At 37.0% G+C, this 21,323-nt stretch overlaps 1 protein-coding gene across 6 annotated transcripts in view; it reads right to left on the bottom strand.

Annotated features, from left to right (window-relative positions):
* Cdc14 (cell division cycle protein 14) overlaps positions 1-21,323 on the bottom strand; it is a 1,408,510-nt gene that overhangs the window by 185,371 nt on the left and 1,201,816 nt on the right. The window lies entirely within an intron of this gene.

Genomic DNA, 21,323 nt, shown 5'->3' with positions numbered 1-21,323 from the left:
TTTCCTTATTCCCATAATAAACAGAAAAAATGAGAATTGTTAATTCCCATAGAAAAAGAAAGAAAAATATATTTATTAAACAAAAAGAATAAAATATATTAAAATAAAATATGACTAAACTAAGTAAAACATTTACTCTGAATAGTCTCTGCAAGTAATTTGTAGAAAATTGTCAGAAATAATGAGCATAAACTTATTAGTTGTCAATTAAAAGTGTAGCAAGTGATAGTTTTAAACCATATTGAGCCAATTTGATTCAATATGGCGTATATATTCTTTGGGGCTTCTCGATCACCCCTATTAAACGAAATCAATTGGGTCAAGAGAAAAATGAAATTAATTTGTTATTGGGAAACAGTAATGAAACTAGATAAGAATTTCATTACCTGGATCCGGTATGACCGAACAAACCTGGAGACGATGGAAATGAAAGTGTCTAGAACACAGTTAAAGAAGCCCTAACCGTTCCTGTTGATCTAGTGGGTAGCGTGTGCGCCTGTGGTTCGTGTAGTCTCGGATTCGGTTTTCGTTAGGAGATTATTAAAACTTTACTTTAAGAAACATTAGTTTCGTTGATGATCCGTCTCCTTTAGCCTAAAGGACTTTATCGTAGAACGTGAAACTAATTTTTCATTAATGTTCATTTAATTTTTAAATGGAATTATAACAACACGATTCTGATTTCTCTTCTCACTAAATTTATATTTGCCTTTCTTATTTGATGTGTGCGTCTGTGTGTGTCAAGACATTGCACTGAAAGATAACTGCAAGTTCTGTAAGAGTATAAGCGCTTGAGAATAACAGAAAAGATAAGTTATCTGATTTTAAGGGATTGTCAAAATTCAATCAAGCGAGCCAGTAAAATTTGTCGTGTAGAATGTATGGGGTGGGGAACGGGGGTAATTGCTACAAGATCCTAATTAAATGCTCAAAGCAAGGGAAGTAATTTAACTGTTTACAATGAATTTTGAACACACGTAGTTAACACGTGGATTGACTGGGATAGCTTTTATCATTCGCTGTTTTTCTGGGTGGGGGAGGAAAGGGGCTTAAATACTTCCCAAATAACATTTTCGTACACTTATTCTTCTCGTGTGCAGAATGGAAATTGTAATTAGTTGGTTGATAATTTTTAAACTGATGTGAACAGTGAAAACGTGCTTTGAAAATCCAGACGAATGCAACTATGCGTCTAATTATTTTTACATATTTCTTTTTAAACCCTGGGTTTACACTTATACCCAGTCAATAATTTTAAATTAATTGCTGATTCTATTTCATGAGTTTTAGAATATATTTAACTACTTTGCCAAGCTTATAGTAGGAACCCATAGGCCCAATTTTTAGAAGATAAAAATCTGAAATTTAATTATAAGCCACGATGCTTCAGCGAGAAATCAACTATTATATCCAGCATTGTGATTCTCATTGTGGCTTTTTTAATTGCAACGCATCACGGATCACACCAATCACTTTCTCATAATCCTATGAGCTCTAAGACTGATAGGTTGGATGGTTAGAAGTATAACTTAATTTGCAGCACCGAGACTATATGAGACATTGGCCTACAGCTAACGTGTTGTCCCAAACCAGATAAACTCACACTGGAAATCGAACCCAGGTCTTCCGCACCGAACACTAAGACAGAGTGTACTTCCATTTTTCATTTATCGTTGCATAATCATAAAATGTTACATTTCCTCTGGATCTGACACGAACTTTTCCAGGTATAATACAAGGTTCCAGGACACATACGGCCTTTAATGATAATAACGCTAGTTTATTAACCATATTTTGGTTAAATACATGACATGGTTTATTTTTCCAACATGCTTAAAGATCTAATAGACTGACGCGGATAGCTGATATTTTTTTCTTTCCTCTCTCTGTTTTCACAGACAGACCAATATTTTATTGACAAAATGTGTCAGAACTTAGTAGAAGAAACAAAGTGCCTTCACTTCACAGGTAAACCAAAGATAAGACACGCATTTCAAACGACCTTCAGGCGATATTGCTTTGCCTTTCTTTGCCTATAGCGTTTAGTGATGACTCATTGAATAAGTAGTTGCTTACTACTGAAGGAAATTTCATTGGGTCAACAGCAGGGTGGATTGATTTAAATCAGTCTGATCTAAATCACGTTTTTAATCAATATTTAAATCACTTGATGTTTTGAATAAAAGTCGTTGGTTTAAATCAAAATCCGAAATAAATTAATTTAAAGTGAAAATAAGTAAAATCCCGTTTGTGTTCTGTTATTTAGATTATGGAAGATAATAATAAAATACTATGAGACTCAAATTATGTAAGCACAATATGAAAACGAGTATCATGCATAGGATGATTAGAGAAAATCCCGTTTTGAACGGATAACGGGTGAATCCTGCTTTCTTCTCTTTGTAACACGGGGTTTTTAAATCGTTAAAACTATTCCAACGGAGAAATCATCATGAAAATTTAAGACGAAAGTTCTTTTGTGTCCACGTCTATTTGTTTGTTTTCAGGTAATAGGGTCGTATTTAGGAAAGCTCGATCCCCTCTGCGAAAAACAAAAATAATAATAATAGATTTTAAAGCTTCAGGCGAAATTTATGTACTAAATACATAGAAGTTATTAGGGATCGTGATACGGCAAATATTGGATGCGTTAAAATATCGAATAATACTTTTGATAAAGTGAATACTTCCAAATATCTAAGATCAATATTAACAGACGAAAACGATATTCACGAAGAAATTAAATGTCGACTAAAAGCAGGGAATTCGTGTTATTATTTAGTTCAAAATCTCTTGTCATCGCAAATTCTGTCGAGAAATTTGAAGCTTAAAATATATAAAACGATAATCATGCCTGTTGTTCTGTATGGTTGCGATACATGGTCGCTTGCTATGAGGGAAGAGCATAGACTGAAAGTATTTGAGAACAAGATCCTCAGACGAATATTCGGACCCAAAGGGAACGGGAATGGGGAATGGCGGAAACTTCATAACGAGGAACTACGTAATTTATACAGTTTACCAAACATTGTTAGGGTCATCAAGTCTAGGAGACAGGTGGGCAGGTCATGTAGCCAAGATGGAAAAAAGTAGGATCGCTTTCAAAGTCTTAACTGGAAGACCAATCGGAAAACGACCATTAGCAAGAGCTAGGCGCAGATGGGAGGACACCTTTTAGATGGATTTCGCAGATATAGGAATACAAAGTAGAAACTGGATCCAGTTGGCTAAGGATAGAAGTCAGGGAAAGCTTTTGTGAACGTGGAATTGATCCTCCGGGTTCCATACGCCATAGAGTTAGTTAATTTTAAGCGAAATTTATGGACTTTATATATATTTCGTGCGGCTAGCTAGTTTCGATTTAAAAAAATATGCCCCTGACAAACATCAGTAACTTTCGCGAAAAGAAAAGGGTTATATTGATAAACATTGCTGTAAGTTTTTTCCATAATGCTTGAGACACACTGTTTGGGATAGAAATAGGTAAACGACTGGCGATCAATTCAAAATTAAATCCCAATACTTCCACCAAAATGACATAATTAACATTTAATACTAATTCCTAATGTCTTTTCTGCAGTTCGCGACTTGTATTATACGAGAAGAAAGTTTTGATTTAAATTAAAAAATCGATATAAGTAAAAAAAATAACAAAAATTATATTTTTTAAAAAAATCATGATTTTTTTCACCCTGGTCAACAGTCTCACACCCAAAAACAAATAAAAATCCACACTCGTCATATTATTTTGTCAAAAATAGAAAAAGAATATAGCTAGAATTATATTTATATTTGCGGGTAGTAACTTGCTTCTTTACAAAAATAAAATTAATAATACCCACAGAGAACATGCATCAATAAATAAATCAACACATAATATTACTCTGATTCTTAACACACGCCTTCACATTCATACATCCTGTGGAGTATTTCGTTTGTGATTCTAGTGTCAGCAAAAATGCCTAGAACTAAAGACGCTTTGGAGTTAACTGCCGCTCAAAAAGGCGATATTATTGGCCGTGCTGCTAATGGTGAGAAATTGTCTCTCATTGCTAAAGATTTTGGGTGTGATCCTAGAACCGTGGGAAAGTGGCTGGATCGTCATAGGGAGCAGGGAAACAGAGAATGGACTAAGTCAAGACCCAGAAGTGGAAGACCGCGGGCAACATCAAAGACCCAAGATGAAGTTCTCGCTGAAGAAGTACGGAACCATCCTTTGCGTCATCGGTTTGTGTTGAGAGACAAAGCTGTTGAACTAGGATGTTCACACAAGACAGTTAGGCAACGGTTTACTGCGGCTGGACTCCATCACGCACAACCAGCTATGAGAACTATTTTGACAGATTACCACAAGGAAAGGCGTTCAGAATGGGCTAAGAAGAACGTGAGTCTTCCACAAGCCTATTGGGATCTCGTCATCTGATCTGATGAGAAGGTGTTCCTCTCTGATCTGCAAGGGAGAATGATATTATACAGGCCACGTGGGACACATGTCTTCCACAACATGTCATTCGCACCGAACATTCAAGACGAATTTCAGCTCATTTTTGGGGCTATATGACAGCTGAAGGTCCGGGCGAGATCGTTCCTGTTCCTGGACGAATGACTAGTGCGACTTATATCCAAGTACTGGAGGACATAATGCATCCGTCTCTACACGAAAAATTTCCAGAACAAGAGGAATTCGTGTTTATGCAAGACAACAGTGGTGTTCATACCTCGAGCCAAACTCAAGCATGGTTGGAAGATCATCCAGAGCTAATATGTATAGAATGGCCTCCTCAATCGCCAGATCTTAACCCCATAGAACATCTTTGGGCGTTAGTGGTTCAAGAATGGAAAGAACGTCGACTAGACCGTAACAAAGGTATTCTTGAGGAACATGTAATAGAACTCTGGAATAATTTCCAACAACATCCAACTATATTCTCGAATCTTGTAGCTAGTATACCTAATCGCTTGGGTGACGTTATAGTAGCAGAAGGTGACTAGACAAAATACTAGAATTCTTTCATTTCCAAATGTTTGCCTTTTATTGATCTTTTCTTCTTTTGTTCAATGGTAAAGAACTTACACATTTCATTTTTGTTCTCAATTAACCTAAAAGACATTTGAAGCTGGATTAAATGTCTTACGTTTTCTTCATCAAATTCAACTTTGATTTTATTTTCATCCCAAATAATGTCCAAGAGACCTGTGGAGCTAAAGTTAAATATTTTATTTCGTTTTTCATGCCTGTTAATTTTAATTTTATTTTTTTCCTAACTAATGCCCAAAAGACATTTGGGGCTAGAATTATATATTTTATTTTTTTCTTTACAAAATAACGTTTTATCACCACTACTTGTGCTGTGTGTTAAAGAAGCGAGCGGATTTCTTTTCAACTTTTACATTTACATTATCTTTCTCTTCATCAGTTTCAGTCAATACCAACAATAGTAGTTCTTACACTTTCAAAAATAAAAGTTGCTTCATGAAATCAGGCTTAAGAAAAGCACAGAAGTTATCGTAAAATGTAATTTTGAAATTGTCTTAATTTTCCCCAACTCTCATGCGTAACAGCATAAACAATAAACCTAACTACAGCCTGAAAGAAAACATACCTACTATTTCATGAAAATTTGGAACTTAGGAGAAATAATGTTGTTAACTGTTTCACGAAATGAAATTAATTCACCTTTTTTTCCTCCAACTTCAACTCCAAACAGTAACTTTATGCCTGTAATTTCAAACAAGACATATTATGTTTCACAAAACACTAATTTGCACGAAATATTTTTTCTTACATGACAAGAGGAAAGAAATTTACTCCTTTATTATTGACCAATTCCAAACAGCGGAGATAATTGGGAACCTACAAAATAATGTTTGGAATTTTTCAAAGTAACGTGATTGGGAGGGGGCGATTGGTCATTCTTGACTGATTTTACCCCTAAAAGTGTGGCTTGTTCATAAACTCCAAATTACATTCGCACCATATATCTTTAAAAATTAAATACTTTTTACAGAAATTATACTGGATCTTCTTAAAACTACAGGGTAAAGTGATTCAACCTCTAATTCTTGATAGCCGGTGTACTTCCGTCTCCTCCCACATTATCTTTCTACCAAGTCTACCATCATAATTCACATCCTCAATCATCGTCCCCCTTAGTCTACAGGGCACAATATTTGGACGTAAAATTGAAAAAGTTAATTTCATTTTTCTCTTGACCCCAATTGACTTCGTTTAATAGGGATGATCGAGAAACCCCAAATAAAATATACGCCAAATTGAATCAAATTGACTCAATATGGTGGAAGTTATTTTTAAAAATGTTTTATTATAATATTTAAATAACCAAGTTTCGAAGTTCGGAGGAACTTGGTCCCTTTTACGCGCTTATCCATTGCCAATTTCACCCGCAACCAATTCGAATGATGCGGATGACTTAAAGTGAAAATAGGCTATATTTTGTCTAATCAAATGATCTTCAAGTTGTTTCGCCTATAACACAAATTGTTTTATATGTGTATGTGCAAAGGATGAGTGTTTTAGCTTTCACCTCTTATTCTTGATAGAGTTAAATCCCAAACAATAGGATTATTAGTTGAAACCATAAGCCAATTTTCATTAAAATGAACGAAAACAATAAAAGATAGTTGTGGAACAGGCAAACGGCCGCACATACACACAAATGTCAGTTGAGTCGAATTATAGCGCTTGTCTTTGATCAATTTCACTATGTTCCATAAAAATGGGATTTGTTTAAAGATATCTTCGCGGAACAGTTTTCAGTCAGGGACGAATAATTAACTTCCTCGGTATTGACTGTTTTCAGCCCCAAGCACTAGAATTGTGGGAAAGGCTTATTGAACATATACTTCATATTGTATTAGCATCTAATCACTTTTATGAATCTCGTACCGGCTCGGTATGTTGAGGGGTAGGGTCGGCTCACTTCAAGGTTCGGCTCAGTGGTGACTGAGTCGTAAGCCGAGCCGCTCGAGCCGTTGACAACACTACAGGCTGACACTTCAGGCTGCTTAGCTACACCCACCGGCTTTCACTCGGCCACTTCGGCCCCCACCTTTGTAACAGTTTGTAGTAATATTCATTATCTTCTCCCACGGAATCAGCCATCCAGTTGCAATGATTAAATTATCCATATGTATTTTATTTATTTATTTACTAAAATATTTACGATACAGCCAAAAGATCATTATTTTTGTAAAATGTTTATTATTTAAATGAAGCAGAATGAATATTCTACTTGGGTTTAGAACTACCACTTGCTACACTTTTAATTGACTTGCTACCAATTATATATAAAAAAGCAACATTGATTGAAATACTTAATGATACAATATTTCGAACTTTGTATTAATGTCAGCACATGCTTGTTTGTCATTTTGCTCTCCATATTTAATGGAATATTTAGATACGTAAGCGAATCTTTCCATATGTAAAAGAATGGTGAAAGTTAAGACATAGAACATTATTCTCTCCTGAGTACTAAAATAAAAGTCAAAGTAGAACAAAAACAGCGTTTGCAATGGATATGAATGTAATTATTATCTTAAATACAGCTATATATCGCTAGAAGTATTCTCCGAAGATCGCTTGTGTTAGCTCAGTGGTACGCCGTTGGATTTCAAATCGTAAGGTTGAGGGTTCGATTCCCATCTGAGTTAACGTTTTATTTTATGAGATTTTATGCTTTTATGAAATTTTCTTTTATGCAATACATGAAAAATTATATAAAATAATTACATTAAAATACGTCAGTTGTATATATATATATATATATATATATATATATATATATAACATAATCGTTGCAGAACATACTGATTATTATGTTTAAAATATAACAGGTGTTCACAGTACGTTGGTATTCTATGATATATGTGAATGTTAATTACAAATTAAGAAAATAATATCATCGCAATGAATAAATTATGTAGTGTATTTATTTGCAGCTATTTGTCATCAGAAGTTACTTCTGAATTTTCTGATTCAAAAACCTTTATTATGGCGGGCGATAAAGGATGAAAAATAAAATGTCTCAAGTGACTGAGATTACTATCAAATCCATAGTTTGAGTTAGTGACACTATTACAAACATAATGTCATTTAATGCCATGTTTTGGTGTGAGCGACTATGCCACCTGGATTTTGAATTTACAGGAGCAACATCGAAAGCATTGCTCACACAGCTCTAAATGTTTTGGTGTATGTATACGTGTATATTCCAGCGAAACTCCGGAATGTCTGGAGCAACTTTTACCTAACATGGGAGACATATTACTTTCAATCTAAGAAAAAAATATTGTGGAATTCAGATACCTCAGGAGATGGAAGTTGGGAGGAGTGACATGTAAAGGTAGTGTAAAATGACTGATTGTAGAGTGTTATCCATTGTTTTCTGGGTCGTTGAGATGAGTAGTGAGGCACTCTATGGCGTTATATACAAATTCATCCCCATCTTCACAGGATGAGGGGCTTGGAGATATGATTAATAAAATGTAAAAACGTAAATATTTGTCGAAGTAATAGTTTTCTTGGGTCGCGAAAGCGTTTCTAATAACTTTGGAATGTAATTTGTAACCACTTCAAGATGGGCTCTTTAATCGTATCAATTTCTCACCTTAAGGAGAAATTACCATCTCAACTAGTATATGTATCAAGCTAGCCTTCGCAATCGAGAAAAAATGTGTAGATGTATGTTTCGTCTTTTAAATGATATAGTAAATGTAAAATCAGAGATTGAGTTGATCGGTGGGTCAAATGGGTCAACATTTGTGAGTGGGTCAGTGGATTGTAGGTCAACAAGGCGTGACCCACTGCGAAACACCATCACTGTGACTCACACTGACCCATTGACCCACCAACCCATTCTGCTGAGTGCCTTCTAGATAGCATTTTCTGAACACTGGCAAGTTTGTCTACGTTTTACTTTCAAGACCTCCATTTTTCTTCTTTTCTTCATTTGGTTTCATTTCATGAAGAAAGAAGTTCAGGCTCTTTTGGATTTTGATATTTCCAGTTGTAACAATGCCAATAGGACTTACTACTTGGCTTTTGAGATGTAGGCTATGAGTTTTTAGAGGAGCTAACTACTGGAAAAATTTGGTTTATTACAAATATAACCTCTTAAGTCAGTAGAGAGGATGGCGTGGATAATGGATCAAACTTAATGGCGATGTATTTTAGTGGGTCGGAGTTGGTCACAATGGTTCAGAGTTGTTTATAGTTGGTGGTGAGTCAGAGTGGGTCATGGTGGGTGAATGGGTCACGTTGGGTGTTGAGTCATTGTGGGTCACGATGTGTGGTGGGTCAGTATGTTGTGGATCCATGTTTCATTGACCCACACCATCTCTGGTCAACTTTGCACTAAAGAGGAGTCTCCGAAGGTGCGCGTCGGCGATTTTTTCAAATTTTGCACATAGATCGTATCCCACCAGAAAGCAATAAATCTCGAAACGGTTCACAGTACCATCTCACAGAACTCGAGATACAGGGATTTGTTTGATTGGCTAAATTAAGACCTCAATAATTTATCCTTCTACAAGCGAGATTTTCTTCATCGATTCCGTGGCGAAGTCAGAAGAATATGCGGCAAGTAAACTTAAGGTTGAAGGTTCGCGCCCACCTTGGGATACTTGCTTTTTTTCCCTAGTGTTTTTTACACTCACCTAAATATAAACAAATCAAGCATATGGGCGATTTAACATATTTTGGGGGAGGAATTTTGTGGTTCGTTGGCGTTTCGTCGTGTCTCTGCCACTGGTGATATAATTTTCAAAACCGAAGTGGGGCCACCACGGATCGTAGCTGCCGGATCACCAACTTTTGGCAAAAACTCACCAGTTGCGCATCGGTGGTCCACTGACGCTTACGGCATGGGGGCTTGTATCTGAAAACTAAGAGACTAAAGAAGCATGGTATCCATTAAGCCTGTTGACACTAATAAAAGTCTGAAACGATGAAACAGATGTCAACACCGGAAAACATGTATTTTATAATTTCAAAGGTACCCCGTGTCGAGGAAAAAGATTTGCCCCAAGGTTCCCCGGAGGGTCTCAGGAGGGATGGAACTCAAAATTTGAAAATGGCAAGGGGAATCAAGTAGTATGTCATTTAAAAGTATTACTAAAATTTATAAAAAATGGTAAGAGACTCGAGTCTTTATGCTAACTTGTGCAAAATAGCGAGCGTTCAAGATGGTAATAAATCCTTCATTGGAAACTCGGTGACCACCTCTACAAATGTGAAACTGTGAAACTATCCAGAAGAGGTAAACACTTGTCTTACCATTGCAAAAGTATAATGCACCAAGGTAAAACAAGAAGCGACCCATTATGGGTTTATTACATCACTAATATTAAATTCTACGTTCCACGATTGTGTCTTTAAGCTAAAGGACAGGGTGATTGCCAATTATGAAATTAATGGTAGAATACAGAATGGACCCAGCACCAACTATGAACCACTCTGAACCATTGTGACCAACACCGACCCACCAACGTAATCAACTCTGACCCATGATCCACATCCTTCTCTCCATTGACTAAAGAGGTTACACTTGAAATAAAACAAGACTGCGAAATTTTCACTTATCGGAGTTTGAATTTCTACCGTCAATCGCTCAAGCACCGCTCTGTTACAATACCGGTGGATCTGACCTTTACGATATACAATGATAAAGTGTTTCTCATCTTCCAAATTAAGATGAATTTAATTTTATCATATATAATTATTTCTTTCTTGGCTTACATATACATTTCATTAGAGAACAGGATGAAATTTGAAAGTATCAAATCAAGATAAAGTAGACCAACGTAAGAAAAAAGAAAGAAAAACTAGTTTTCCATATAATTAAGCATGCCGTACTAATTTAAAATGCCCATGAAATTAAGCTTGGAATACAAATGTTATGTCCATTTTTCTCACAACTTTATGCTTTGATTGCCTTATGCTCTAAACGATTCATATATTAAACACCAGCTTCAGCAATTATTATAATAGAAAGCAGTGGGTATAAAATACAAATGACTGTAGTTTTCATTCCTCACTTAGTTTCTCAACTAATATCAATCGTTTTCGATAATTTTTACAAATCAACCCACTACCAATTTCCAATATATAGAAAATCCCTCCCCGCTCATAAAACACATTTTTAAAAATGCAAAGACACGTTTATTTTTAATAAAGAGTTATATACTGAATTTCAGCTCTCTAAGTTGAACGGCTTGTAAGATACTCAGTTTTTCGCAAAAATTCGGACACCTACTCCCCACTAAGGATATATGTTATAATGAAAGTGATACGCGTATGATAACTTTCCAGTTGGGATTGGGGCCTGATTATATACCAAATGTCATTTCATTTGACTTTGCAATTTGACCGTGGTAATCACGCAGACATAGTTACTTTCAGTTTTTTATACTAGGTATAATAATTAATATATTACAGGAGATTCAAAAATTTTTTTCCAGCAGTTAGCTCCTGTAAAAGCTCAAGGGCTGTATCTCAAAATTGAACTCCTCTTGCTATTGCCACTCTTACAATTGCAAATATCAAAATCTTAAAATGCCTGAACTTTTTTCATTAGAAACAAATGAAAAAAGAAGAAAAATGGAGATCTTGAAAGTGAAACGTAGACAAGCTCACCAGTATTCAGAAGATGCTGTCTACAATGCGCTGAACAGAATGGGACGGTGGGTGGTTGGGGATCGTTTTGTCCAAAGATATTTCGTCCTAAGAATTTTCGTCCAGAGACATTTAGTGCAAACACATTTGGTCCAGGGACATTTGGTCCAAAGGGCAATTTGTCCAAAGAACATTTTGTCCAAAAGACAATTGGTCCAAAGGACATTTCGTCCAAAAGACATTTGATCCAAAGGACATTTCGTCCAAAAGACATTTGGTCCAAAGGACATTTCGTCCAAAAGACAATTGGTCCAAAGGGCATTTCGTCAAAGGACATTTCGTCCAAAACACAATTGGTCCAAAAGACAATTGGCCCACAGGACATTGCGGCCAAAACACAATTGGTCTTAAAGACATTTGGTCCAAAGGACATTTCGTCCAAAAGAAAATTGGTCAAAGGGACATTTCGTCCAGGGATGTTTAGTTTAAAACACATTTCGTCCAAAGAACATTTGGTCAGGTAACGCTTGAGGGTCAAGGGTTTGCTTCTATTAGAAGAGTAAAAGTGATGCATATAACATTATGACTCTCAAGTAATACCTCCCGATTGTAACACTCCAATTTTGAAAAGATTAGGCAGGTAGATACTACACATAAAATAAAGGAATACGTGTTTTTCTGCGGAAAAGTGGTTTTAGGGGGGGGGGCAAAAGCCCCTACTCAAAATTTTGAAAGTTGACGCCCGAAAGGCAAGAAGAAGTGGACCGAAGTGAACGTAATTGTGCACAGATATTGCAGACGTAAAATGAGGGAATACGTGTTTCGTATTTTCCTGGAAAAAATGGTTACGTGGGGCACAGACCCCCTCCAAACCTTTGATCACGAAATATCAAAAGAACTTATAACACTATGTCAGACGTGTGTAAAGAACATGAAGAATTGCAACGAAACTTTGAGTAGGGACAATACGGAAAAAATAAATGAACACGGTTTTTTTATTTTCTGCGGAAGAACGATTTCAGGGGCAAAAGCCCCCATCCAAAAGTTTGAAACTTGAGGCCCGAAAGGTCACAAGAAATGAACCAAAATGAATGAAATTGTGCACAGATATTGTAGACATAAAATGAGGGAATACTGGTTTCGTATTTTCCTGAAAAAAAAGAAGAAGGTTTGGGTGGGACACAGACCCCTACAAAACTTTGATCGTGAAATATCAAAAGTGCTAATAACAGTATGTCAGAAGTGCTTAAAGGACATGAAGAATTGGAACGACACATTGTGTAGGGACAATACGCAAAAAATAAACGAATGCGGGTTTATTTTCTGAAGAAAAACGGTTTTAAGGGACAAAATCCCCCACCCAAAACTTTGAAATTTGAAGCCTAAAAGGCAAGAAGAAGTGTACAGAATTGAATGAAACTGTGCACAGATATTGTAGACGTAAATTGAGGTAATTGGGTTTCGTATTTTCCTGAAAAAAAAAGCGGTTGCGTATATCACGGAACTTTTAAACTGTTGATTACGAAATGTCAAAAGTGCAAATAATTATACGTCGGAGGTTCTTAAAGAGTATGGAAAATTGCAACGAAAACTCGTATAGGGACAATTCGCAAAAGAATAAACGAAACGTGTTTTAATTTGTGCGGAAAAACAGTGTTGGGGCCTAGGCCTCCTCCGAAAAAAAAGTAAATATTACCGTAATAGCGCAGGAAGTAGTGGACCAAAGCAAATGAAATTGTGGGTAGACATTTTAGAGACCCTATGTTAAATAAGGTCTTTCGTATTTCTGAAGTGTCCCTATCCGCTTTGCTTCAAATTTGGCACATTAACAGCAAACAGGAAATTAATCGACACGTGTTTTTGTTTATGCGGAAAATCATTGTAAGGGGTAAAGGTGCTTCCTGAAATGCTATAAAATACACTATACTGTTTGTGCTTGTTGTTGATCTGTCAAATTTGAAGAAATCAGATGGAGACACTTGTGAAACACGAAAGACCTTATTTTACGTATCCAATATCTATATACAAATTCATTCGCTTCGGTCCACACCTTCCGCCACTCAACGCCTCGGTATGCTCAACAGTTTTTTTCTTTTCAGGAAAATACAATATCTGTGCACAATTTCATTCACTTCGGTCCACTTCTTCTTGGCTTTCGGGCGTCAACTTTCAAAAGTTTGGGTGGGAGTTTTTGCACCCTATAACCCTTTTTTCGCAGAAAATAAAAAACCCGTGTTCATTTATTTTTTTGCGTATTGTCCATACACAAAGTTTCGTTGCAATTCTTCATGTAAATTTAGGCACTTCTGACATACTGTTACTAGCACTTATGATATTTCATGAGCAAAGGTGTGGAGGGGTCCGCGCCCCACCCAACCATTCTTTCTAGAAAAACACGAAACCCGTATTCCCTCATTTTTCGTCTACAATATTTGTGCACGATTTCATTCATTTCGGTGCACCTCTTCTTGCCTTTTGGGCGACAAATTTCAACATTTTGGGTAGGAGCTTTTGCCCCCCTAAAACCGTTTTTCCGCAGAAAATAAAAAAACACGTATTTATTTATTTTATGTGTAGTATCTGCCTGCCAAATTTTTATCAAAATTGGAGTGTTACACTTGGGAAGTGTTACTTGTGTAGCTTCTTATTTCTAAAGGAAATTTTAAAATAGATTTATTCCGCAATTTTCTTTTCGATAAAACAAATATATGCTGAGATATTCAGAAAAAACGTAAACGCCTGAAAACTAAATGGCCACCTTTCTTTGTTTTCATTAATAATTTTACACAAATACAGTTTTAGCTTCGCAGAAATAAAGTTGTAGCTTCGTTGGTTAAGGAATTCACCTCCAAAAATGATAAACAACCCTTTGAAGAGCATACTCCGTCTTCATTTGCGGACTACATTGCCTCCGTATGGTCATGTGAATCTTGTATTTGGTTTGAGACTTTGCAATGGATATCTTACATGTACTGTGCTGTACCGAGAAAATTAATATGAAAGCAAAACTATATACTATATTTGCATAAGGAGTAACACTGAAATGAAAAAAACAAGACAAGTTAACAATTCTGGTGTGTCATACAACTCACTAATTATGTAGAAACGTCTGCCGAAGTTACACACTATCAATAGTCTACGAATAGAAACCAGACTTGTGGTTAACCTGAAAAGATACGTATATTCTACACGAAAAGTTCCAACTTTCATCTTATTTTTGTCAATCACTTTTCACAATGTTGCAGCCAATAATGTGACTGTTTAAGAGTATTATCTTTGGACTAAGAATATATTTCACACATGTGTATTTTTCTATTCTCAGTATTTCTTCAAAGATACTTGACACACAATTTTTCACTTTTCTAACACAAGGGTTTGAATACCTAATATTTAACTTACTCAAATTTAAACTCCATTAATTTTAGTTACCGGTACTTATTTTAGAACTATTTCATTCACATTATGAAAATTTTAGATGTCATGTTAGCAGTTATTACAGCAACATACTTCACACTGCAACCTTTCCCTCACTCCTCTTGTTCGGCCATCTTGTTTTCAGGCGTTTACGTTTTTCTGAATATCTCAGTATTATTTGTTCTCTCGAAATGAAAACTGCGGAATAAATCTCTATTTCCAATTTCCTTTAAAAATAAGAAGCCAATGAGTCATAATGTTATATGAATCACTTTTACTCTTCTAATAGAAACAAACCCTTGACCCCAAGCGTTACCGGACCAAATGTTCTTTGGACGAAATGTGCTTTGAACTAAACATCCCTGGACGAAATGTCCTTTGGACCAATTGTCTTTTGGACGAAATGTCCTTTGGACCAATTGCATTTTGGACGAAATGTCCTTTGAACCAATTCTCCTTTGGACGAAATGTCCTTTGGACCAAATGTCTTTGGATTAAATGTCTCTGGACGAAATGTTCTTTGGACGAAATATCTTTGGACTAAAAGGGTGGACACCCAGTGGGCCAGTGTGAGTCACCGTGAGTGGTGTTTCGCAGTAGGTCACGTCCTTTTGACCCACGATCCACTGACCCACTCACAAATCTTGACCCATTTCACCCACTTACCAACCGACCCACTGAACCACTCCGTCTTTGATTTTAATATGTCTTGTTTCATTTAAAGACGAAACATACATCAACATAATTTTTTTCATCGATTGCGAAGGTTGGCTTAATATCATAGTTGTGATGGTAATTTCTTAAGGTCAAATGGGTACCTTATCTTGAAGTGGGTACAAATTACCTTCCAAAGTTATTAGAAACGCTTTCTCACCCCGAAAACTATGAATTCGACAAATATTTAAGTAATTTCTGAGATTTTATTTTTAGCTCTCCCAGGCCATCATCCTGTGAAGATGGGGATGAATTTGGATCACTATCCATCTCAACGACCGAGAAAATTATGGAGAAAACACTAAGATCAATCGTTTTACATTATTTTTACATGTCACACCTCCAAACTTCCGTAACTTCATACTAGTGCAATATTTTCTTCTTAGATTGAAGGTAATATGTCCCCCAAGTTTGGTAAAGGTTGTCCCAGACATTCCAGAAATACGCTGGGATATTCATTTATACAGGAACATGAAAATACATAGAGCTGTGCGAGCAATGCTTTCGATGCTGCCATTGTAAATTCAAAATCGGGTTGACATGTTCGTTCAGAAGTGTTGCTATTTATCTCGGTGATAACGAAACCATGAACTCTACACTAATATCGGTCGTTTTGAATCATTGTATATGTTACTCCCTTGGACTCTCCTTATTAGATGTGCTGGGGAATCTTACTCCTACTGGAAGTTGAACATAAAGGTCATCAGAACTGCTCCCAATGAACTTGGGGACCACGAAAGATATGGGTTGTATACTAACATTGGTCATTTTCAATTATTTCTACATGTCACAAATTTCACACACTCCTTCATTGTGTTAGTGAGGGCTTAACTTACATAGCATCGGAAGTGCCACACTTTATCTAACCAGGGATGATATCGAAACTGCACCTTGAATTGGGAGACATTCTATTTATTTCCTGATAAGACTTCTCGAGTAAGTTCCAAAACAGGTGTTCGTTTCTTGCCCGGAAGTGACCCCGCCTTTGCAGGGGCTAAACTATATAGAATATTTTGACCTATTTTCTATAGCATGCGATCATAAAGTACGTTGCAACCCATAAAAGTTGAAACCTATGCTAAAACGCCAAAACACCTGTTTCATCATTGTAAAAGCATAATTTAACGAAGTGAAAATATTTGCTCCAGGGTCTCTGCAGAGTCCCAGGTGGGGTCCAACTCAAAATTTGCAATTTGAAAAGAGGGGCAAGTAGCATATCGTTTGAAAGCTAGTGTTAAAAGGAAAACGATAACAGAAGTCTCACAGCTCTAATCAAACTCTGTGCGAAATGGAGGAAGATTCAAAATTTGAAAACAGTCTGCAGTTAACAGTGCATGGCCACCACTAGAATTCCAAAACTGTGATACAGGTGTCAAAATTCTAAAACACGTGTTTCATTATTTGAAAAGTTCTATTTATCGAAATGATAATGTTTACCCCAGGGTTCTCGCAGGGTCCCAGGTGGGGTCCAACTCAAAATTGTCAATTGAAAAGAGGGGCAAGTAGCATATTGTTTGAAAGCTAGTGTTAAAAGAAAAACGATAACAGAAGTTTCACAGCTCTAATCAAACTCTGTGTGAAATGGAGGAAGATTCAAAATTTGAAAACAATCTGCAGCTAACAGTGCATGGCCACCACTAGAATTCCAAAACTGTGATACAGGTATCAAAATTCTAAAACATATGTTACAGTATTTAAAACATGCAATTTATCTAAATGAAAATGTTTGCCCTAGGGGCCTCGTAGGGTCCCACAAGGAGTCTACCTCGAAGTTTTCATTTGGAAAGGCTTCAAAAAGTACATCGTTTCTAAGCTATCGTTCTTCAACTTTCCGACGACCCTTCTGGTAGAAGCAGTCTAGAAGACACTGCTCCATCGACTGTTGTTTGCTGAAGCTTGGCTTTTGTTCTGGTCTATGTGTGAGAGCCAGGTAAGTCTCACGCCACGGTCGTAGCAACGTGGTAGCTGCCAGGACTGTATCTTTTGTTATGCAGGTATAAGAGCCATATGCATGACGATCACTCTACGGCGTGCTAGTGAGGCTTGGGGGTCTCGTGGAGTGGTGCGGCCGTGCTATTGTTCATGAAGAAGTAATAAAAGCACAGTGGTTGGAGACACCAAGTGCACTGAATAAAACTCTTCCCCATGCAGTGTTCGTCATCCGGAATCGAACATTTCAAGAAAGCTGGATTCTTTGTGTGGAAACTGAAAGACAAGTCTGTCACTGACTGGTAACTAAAATCATCAGGAAGGTCAATGTATCCACATTTGCCGAAAGCGTACTAGATCATATCTTGGAATCTGGGTGATTCCGACTGATTTCGTGTTACCTCAATCAAGTGAGCACTGGAATACCAATTTGTCATGTCTAGCTTGTCTCCAAGTCCTTCATTCCGAACATGCTTGTGGGCACGCTTCACGATCATTTTTCTGTAAATAATATATCCCATATCGAATGGCTGTCCATAGGAAGTACAGCCTGGAATGATTGTTCCTGGATGTAAGTCAGGACACTCTTGATACAAGTCCGAATCTCTCATGATGGCTGCATCGTCTTTCAACAAAAGACAAGGAGTTCCAACGTCTCGAACAAGATGTGGCAGATATTCCTTGAATATTGCCTTTTTCATCATTCCTGACTTGTTGGCTCTGATTATGATTCAGGGATCTGAGGGATTTTACATTAGACCCATGATCCAAATTTCCCGGATGGTTCGCGGAACACAATGACAGTCGGGCCCACGAGCTTTCCTGATGCCGAAATCGCTTCCTGGACTTTAAGAATGTGTCATTTTTGATTCGGATCTTACTTGAGTTTCGACATTTTTTACTCCAGGTTGAGTTAGAGTTCGTGGTGTTAGTAATTTATAATTGAATCCACTTTGATCAAGATTCACAATTTGATGAAGATTGTAGTTACTCTCTTCAATCTCCCGCCTGATTTGTTGAATGTAGCAGTCGAATTTGTTTGAACGTTCCAGTGCTTTTGTTCTGGCTGCCATTGTCATGATTTTTGTGATTTTCCTGGAACCCCAGTTCATTTCTCTCAATAGTCGGCAGATCCAGAATCGGGATGCCTTGAAATCAGTAACCCCTAGCTTCCGCGATTTTTCTAAGGCTTCCACGGCAATGCCTTCTTCAGTGATTCTGAAAAAAATTCCGAGCAGCGCGTTGATTTTGCACCATGCTTTGATAGATTCTCGGAGTTCTGCTAGCTTGGTCCGCTTGGATGCCTTGTCCAGGAATAGTTTCACCCGAATGATGTCACTTGTACAGATGTCAACTCTTGCTACACGTTTCGCATCCTTGAGTTTGCGACCACTGGACGCGTTGTTATAAGCTGCTACACTGTCTCTCAATTTCGCTTCACTCCATGATCTCCAAAATGCGGTTTCCTGAGAAGGATTTGGATCCAGGTAGTTGTAATCAGGATCGCCTTCGGTACCCGAAGAAGTTCCTTGTTGACTTGATGTCGTGTCCAAGGGCTGGAATTGAGTATTATCTTTGAACGTAACATAATCGTCTACGGTCATTGTAATCTCCTGGAGAACAGAGTTTGTCACCATCAACTTGATGAGCTTGTGAACCTTCTTTGCAATCTAGAGAATCAATTTTCTAGGTGTAAGTCAACGTTATTGCAAATTGACTAACACAACTTTTCATTCAAGCTAATCACAGGCTATAAGTCAGTGTTGCTGGCTTTCTAAATTCGTCATTGCAAACGTTCAATGTATAGAAATGAAAACGTATGTCCTGGAGTCCCTATATGCGGGCAGCGGTCAAACTACACATTTTCAAATGGGTTAAGTAGTATTTTCTTTCAAAGGTTCTCAAAACAGACAGCGTATGGAACCAATCTTTCGTCTCTACGCTAATCCTGTGCAAAATGATGGGGTGTTTACACCACGTCTACATGCTGAATCTTAAGGTTCATGAGCACCTCTTACACCTAAAGCTTTGAAACAAATGTCTAACTATGTGGTTCTTCACATCAAAACGACACTTGTACATGCAAAACAGCCACGTGTCTAGAGGTTTCTAGATCACTTCTAAGAGACGGGCTGTCGGTAAGTTGTTGCGGGATAGCTTTCGAACGATATGCTACGTGCCCCTCTTTTCAATTGACAATTTTGAGTTGGACTCCACCTGGGACCCTGCGGGGACCCTGGGGTAAACATTATCATTTCGATAAATAGAACTTTTCAAATAATGAAACACGTGTTTCAGAATTTTAACACCTGTATCACAGTTTTGGAATTCTAGTAGTGGCGGACATGCACTGTTAGCTGTAGACTGTATTCAAATTTTGAATCTTCCTCCATTTCACACAGAGTTTGATTAAAGCTGTAAAACTTCTGTTATCGTTTCTCTTTTAACACTAGCTTTCAAACGATATGCTACTTGCCCCTCTTTTCAATTGACAATTTTGAGTTGGACCCCACCTGGGACCCTGCGGGGACCCTGGGGTAAACATTATCATTTCGATAAATAGAACTTTTCAAATAATGAAACACGTGTTTTAGAATTTTTACACCTGTATCACAGTTTTGGAATTCTAGTAGTGGCCATGCCCTGTTAGCTGCAGATTGTTTTCAAATTTTGAATCTTCCTCCATTTCGCACAGAGTTTGATTAGAGCTGTGAGACTTCTGTTATCGTTTTCCTTTTAACACTAGCTTTGAAACGATATGTTACTTGCCCCTCTTCACAAATTGCAAATTTTGAGTTTGACCCCACCTGGGACCCTGCGGAGACCCTGGGGCAAATATTTTCACTTCGTTAAATTATGCTTTTACAATGATGAAATAGGTGTTTGGCGTTTTAGCATAGGTTTCAACTTTTATGGGTAGCAACGTACTTTAAGTACACCTGCTATAGAAAATAGGTCAAAATGTTCTATATAGTTTAGCCCCTGCAAAGGCGGGGTCACTTCCGGGCAAGAAATGAACACCTGTTTTGGAACTTGCTAGAGAAGTCCTATCAGGAAATATATAGAATGTCTCCTAATTCAAGGTGCAGTTTCGATATCATCCCTGGTAAGAGACCCCCAAAATTATAGATTCGACACTAATGTAGATCCTTTTTTATAATTTTAATGTCAGCCTCCTTCATTCCTCCTAGGACAGCAAACGGATACTGCCACCGCTAGGACTAAATTTGATCTTAAATGGCATTAAGATTTCTACAAATTAATTTAGCGAACAGTGCAGCATTTATAAGCTCGGCGTCCGTACGCACTTTTGCTCTCGGCGCCCCCAATAACTACATATTTCTCCGCCCATTGATCCCTAACTTACAAATAAAACTTAATTCGAATATGCTTAATTAATGAATTTAGTGCAGTTAAATACCACTCACTAGATGCTACAGCTAGAACTACGTAACAAAAAATAAATGGGAAACATGTTCTGAATTATTTTCAGATTTCTTACGCTATCATTAAATATATTAGAATAGTAAAAGAGGATTGCTTATGAAATAGCATATTTGCTCTCGATTTTTAAAACTTTTTCATACGAAAAAAAATTAAAATTTTAAACTTTGCGCTCTTCAAATATGTT

The sequence above is a fragment of the Thermobia domestica genome, chromosome 6, assembly GCF_964235325.1.
Source record: "Thermobia domestica chromosome 6, izTheDome1.hap1.1, whole genome shotgun sequence".
In the NCBI taxonomy this organism is placed as follows: Eukaryota; Metazoa; Arthropoda; class Insecta; order Zygentoma; family Lepismatidae; genus Thermobia; species Thermobia domestica.
Note: the sequence above shows the minus strand (reverse complement) of the source record. Positions and strands in the feature narration are given on the sequence as shown.